The sequence below is a fragment of the Camellia sinensis genome, chromosome 8, assembly GCF_055761805.1.
Source record: "Camellia sinensis isolate YWXY chromosome 8, ASM5576180v1, whole genome shotgun sequence".
NCBI lineage: Eukaryota > Viridiplantae > Streptophyta > Magnoliopsida > Ericales > Theaceae > Camellia > Camellia sinensis.
Window position 1 is genome coordinate 123,921,428 of NC_138968.1, and position 6,193 is coordinate 123,927,620.

Genomic DNA, 6,193 nt, shown 5'->3' on the forward strand with positions numbered 1-6,193 from the left:
GCTAAAAGTTACTTTTGCTCACTCATATTGTGTTGGTAGAAGTGTATTTTTTGTCAATGCCAATTTGTCGTTGCCAAAAGTAAAGCTTTAGCGACAAACAAATCGTCGGCAAATGGCAACATTTACCGACGTAAATGTGTCGCCAAAAGTTTACTTTTGCCGACGCATATGTTGTTACTAAAAGTATATTTTTGCCCATGCAAATTTGTGTCGCGAAAAGTGCCACACAATCATCATATTTGAATGACTTTTACCGATGCAAGGTAAATTGCCAACGATGGATGAAGGCTTTTATCGACGACTATGTTCGTCGCTAAAGGCATTACTTTTACCAACGCAATGATAATTTTGTTGGCAAAAACTTTTGCCAACTCACTTTTGCCTACGGGTTGCCAACGTAGCTTTGTGTGTCAGCAAAACTCTTTGCCAACGAGTTGACGATAAATATTCAGGATGACGTGCCATGGTGTATGCTTTTTGCAGACAATATTGTGTTAGTGGATGAGACTAGAGAAGGAGTTAACACAAAGTTGGAGATTTGGAGAAAAGCTCTTGAATCTAAAGGATTTCGGATAAGCAGAACTAAGACAGAGTACATGGAGTGTAAATTTAGTAATAGTAATAATGAAAGCAGAGGAGAAGTGAAGATTGAGAACCAAGAACTGCCTAAGAGTGAACATTTTCGTTATTTAGGGTCGATTATCACAACAACGGGAGAGATTGATGCAGATGTGACCCATATGATTAAGGCGGGATGGTGTAAGTGGAGAAGTGCATCTGGGGTATTGTGCGATAAACGAATACCCACTAGACTAAAAGGTAAGTTTTATAGAACGGCTATTAGACCAGCTATGTTGTATGGGATAGAGTGTTGGGCAACCAAGAAACATCATGTAGATAAGATGAGTGTGTGGCTGAGATGAGGATGCTAAGGTGGATGTGTGGTAAGACTAGACAGGACAGGATTAGGAATGAGTGTATTCGGGAATGGGTAGGAGTAGCACCGATAGAAGATAAGTTGAGAGAGAATAGTTTGAGATGGTTTGGTCATATTCAACGGAGACCAACAGAGGCAGTAATGAAGAGATGCGATACTGTAACGGTAGATGGAAGTGTTAGGGGACGGGGTAGGCCTAGATTAACGTTGACTAGCGTTATAAATAGAGATATGAATCTACTTAATTTGACTAATGAAATGGCCTTTGATAGGGCCGCGTGGAGAAGAAGGATTCATGTAGCCGACCCCATTTGATGGGACTTAAGGCTTGGCTTGGTTTGGTTTGGTTTGGTTATTTATTAAGAAAAGCTACATACTATAATTTTTTTTTTTTATAAATTCGAAAGAAATGCTAAAGACTCATAAATTTACCCAAAATGATATAATAATAGAATTAGAATCTATATCATGCCACATAATTTTATCATTATCTAATGATTTATCATATTCAATTTTATAGAACAATATTTTAATTTTAAAAAAGTTATCAAAATACAAAACTTAAATATGCTGTAATAATAGTCATGCCGGCCTTTTTAAACTAGTATATATATAAATGTCAATATGGAGAGGTAGGTGAGTTGTGCATATTCTAAACCTCTCTTATAGTTGACCAAAAAAAAAAATAGAGGATCGTTTGCATAGACTTATGGTGGTTGTGTTGGTTTTGGGAATGGCGGCGGCGGCGGTGCTGGTGGTGGTGGTAGTGGAGGTTTTTGGTCCTAAAATTTGTGAAGGTGTTTGCACTATAATTATTTTTCTATCGATTATGCCCTATTGATTGTGGTCAAATCTAATTTTATTAATTGTGGCTTATCAATTGTCGCCAATTATGTCCTGTTAATTGTGACCTGTCGATCATGATCAAATCTAATCTCATTGATTGTGACTTATTGATTTTGGTTTGTCAATTTAGATCATGAATCATCTTTTTATAAATAAATATATGGCCATGTTATTTATATTATTATTGTTATTGTTATGCTTTGAGTAGGAGGCATGGGAAGTGGTCTAGGAAGTTCAACGTGGCTGATTAAAGTGGCTTTAAAGAAAAACTACCTAGAGTAGTTCTTGAAGGAAACTATTGGTGAAGCTTACAAATAGGCAAAACAAAGAGAAACGAAGGGATAAAAAAACAACCAAAAAGTTAGTTTTAGGCTTAGCATAATTTAGGAATAGTTTCTCTTTCGAAATAGGAGTAGTTCATTACTGTATTCTATAAATTTTTGTGAACCTCAATAGTTTCACTTTTGAAATTACTTGGTGTTTGCTTCATTTACTTTGTAACTTTCAGTTATTCCAAAAAGGCCTCATTCTTTTGAGGTATTTGAACCAATTCCACAATTACTTGATTGTTTAGTCAAAATTTTTGTTTAATTCCTGTCAATTGGGAGTTAACATAATTTTTACTAACAGAAAGCCTATCACATGTGAAACAAAGCATGCAGTAGTAGTAGCGAAGATGGAGGAAAGAAAAAAATCCAACAGCATTACTACACCTCCTGCTAGGAGTGTAAAAATGGCTTGCAGCCCGTGGGCGGCTAGAAGCCCGCTCATGGCCCTGAGCCCATTTAGGCCCAAGCCCAGCCTGAGCCCCTGGGCCATCATTTTGAAACCGGCCCGACCCATAGCCCAACCCATCGTCCCGCTTAAGGCTCACTAAAGACCCGGCCCAGCCCAAGCCTAGCCCGCCCGAGGCCCACTGTCTTTTTTATTGGAAAATAATAAAATTTTGGTAGAAAAAAAAATAAAAAAAATAAAAAAATTGGTCAGACCTTGCTCACCGACCCGCCCAAGGCCCGAATACCCTTGGGGTTGGGCTAAGGCCTAGGCCTATTTTTTTGGCACGTGGGCCGGCCTGGCCAGGCTTGAATTTCGACGAGACCCTGCGAGGCCCAACATGGGCCGGGCCTGGCTAGATTTACACCCCTACCCCTGCGCCCCCAGTACGACCCAATAGACCAACAAGGTCATTTTGCTCCCCATCTCCGCCACATTCCTAATGTTCTCTCTGTAATGTGTTTTTTGAAACTTCTGTATTCCTTAATTCCAGATCATGGGTTATCATTATTATTACTCAAAACATTCCACTTCTATATAGATATATGTATTAATTCTTATAATAATAAAATTTAATTACATAATCAGATACAATTATATCACATGAGATGGAGACTCATTAAATGTGTGGATGTCACCCTCATGCGAAAGTGTAATGTGTTATTCCGGTTATATCTTGTTTTGTGATATGATTTTATATACTTTTGGAACTGTTCTCTTTGTGTATATAAACGTTAACATAGTTTGGTACTTATTTGTTCTAATGGAAAACATAATGGTACACACCCTTCAATGTGTGCATACCATTGGATCTTATAGTTATAACTAAAAAGAAAAATAACGTAATTTTAATTTTTGAGTCATGACTAAAAAGAAAAAGAAAAAAATGTCATAACTGTTGGGAAAAACTGCTCACATTATATAATTTCACATTGCATATCGCAAAATTATGAGATGAACAAAACAAACCTTCAATCCCAGGAAAAATAACATGCTGAATAAAATACAGGTAAAATATAAAATGGTTAAAGGAAGCAAACCGAAGCCTGTGTGATACCACAGTCTCCTTAAAATAGATTCGCCGCCTCACCGTTGGGTGTTGGAGGTACGCCGGCGTCTACTTCCCAAGATACGACGGTTTTTACCAGCTACAACAAAAACACCTTCTAATTAGCTTAGCAAATGGACAACGGCAGCACTCTCTCTCAAGAAGAAAATTATAGGAGAAGTAGACTGACCATGTATGGATGTCAAGGAAAAATTATATATCTCTTTTCAAGGAATAGGGCCTCCTTTTATACACCATGGGGGAGAGGGGAGGAGCCTCTAGCCATCAAGGCTGGCAACTAATGCTAGCAAAACTGCCCAATCAATTTTCTAAAACTGATGAGCCTTAAATGTGTGAGTTATATACACATTTATGAGGCAATTTCTTATTCAACCATTTTTCTCCAACAATCCCCCACATGAATAAAAATTGACCTAATACAGCAAACGCTCAACATTTATCAACAAAGACTCGGAAAGAGAGAGAGCACATAGACTAACCCTACATCAGAAAAGGTAGTTGTTGGCCTTGAACCTTTCGTAGTGAAAGCCTATCGGATTTACTGGCTGACCAGTGAACGTGATGTCTTGAACTGTTCTTCCGTTTATGTAAACCGAGACAATAGACCTCACACAAGAGTTAGTCCAACCATTGTTCTTGTTCTCACTGGTGTGTCCGGTATGGCCCTGGAACACTAGCCTGGTTCTGTGAGTGTTTTTAAAGAATTCGGCCTTGGCAATGCTTAAAGAAGCGGCCCCACTTCGCACTCACATAGGTGACCTAGATACGGTATTTCATTATACCACATCACTAAGGTCATTAAAAGCATTAGCTTAACCTTCCACCCCCACAGGGCATCATTGTATAAAGGAACGGGCAAGAGGATTTACCTCTTCAGTGACTCACCCGTTACACGAAGTTAGGTTGGCCCTTTGAACCTAGATCTTGGGATCTCCAGTCAACTAGGTTGGGTTTTCCTTTCTGGTAACCTTTACTAAAGGCCTTAACCACATTCCTCTTGACGACTTTTCTACTAACTCTCGAGTTAACCCTTTGGTTAGCGGATCCGCAATGTTGTCCTTAGACTTGACATAGTCTAGAGAGACAACTCCATTTGAGAGTAGTTGTCGTATGGAATTATGCCTACGACGGATATGTCTAGACTTTCCATTATACATATTACTCTGTGCCCAACCAATCGCTGATTGGCTATCGCAATGAATACTGATAGCTGGCACAGGTTTAGCCAACATGGAATATCCTCAACAAACTAGCGAAGCCATTCAGCTTCTTCAGTTGCTTTATCTAAAGCAATAAGCTCAGATTCCATCATTGATCTTGAGATACACGTTTGCTTGGCAGATTTCCAAGACACGGCTGCCCCTCCAAGGGTAAACACATAACCACTAGTGGATTTGGAATCTTTTATATCAGATATCCAATTTGCGTCACTATCCCCTTCTAGTACCACTGGGTATCTGGTATAATGCAGCCTATAATCCAGGGTGTAACGGATATACCCCAACACCCGCATAATGCCCTTCCAATGAGTAGCATTAGGATTACTCGTGTATCTACTCAGCCTACTAACAGCGTAGGCGATATCCGGCCTTGTTCAACTCATCAGATATATCAAACTCGCAATGACCCAAGAATATTCTAGTTGAGAGACACTCTCACCATTATTCTTGGTCAAATATAGACTTAAGTCTGCCGATGTCCTAAACATACTTGTATCTGATTTTCCAAATTTCTCAAGTATCTTATTAACATAATGAGCTTGAGAAAGTACAATACCACCAGATGTTCTAGTAATCTTAACACCCAGAATGACATCTGCAAGGCCCATATCCTTCATGTCAAACTTAGAGTTTAACAATCTTTTGGTAGCTTTAATCATTTCATCATTGCTACCAACAATGAGTATGTCATCAACGTATAGACACAAAATGACATAACCTTTGTCAGTGTCTTTAACATATACGCACTTATCACACTCATTGATTCGAAACCCATTTGACAACATAGCATTGTCAAACTTCTCATGCCATTGTTTGGGAGCTTGCTTCAAACCATACAATGACTTGACAAGCTTATAGACTTTCTTACTTTTTCCTAGAGCTGAAAACCCCTCGGGTTGCTCCATGTAGATTTCTTCATCTAAATCTCCATTTAAGAAAGCTGTCTTTACATCTATCTAATGTATTTCTAAACCACATAAAGATGCTATTGCAATCACCATGCGAATGGATGTAATCCTTGTCACAGGTGAATACGTATCAAAGTAATCCAGGCCTTCTCGCTATCTGTATCCTTTGATAACTAGCCGAGCTTTATATTTGTCAATTGATCCATACGCTTTCATCTTTCTTCGAAAGATCCACTTACTCCCCAAGGCCTTCCTGCCTGGGGGTAGATCAACCAACTCCCAAGTATGGTTCTGTAAGATAGAGTCAATCTCACTCTTAATTGCTTCTTTCCATAAAGGACTTTCAGGTGAAGTCACAGCTTCATGGAAGGTTCGAGGTTCTCCCTCTAACATATAAGTCAAGAAGTCTGGACCAAAAGACTTTGTGGTTCTAGCCCTT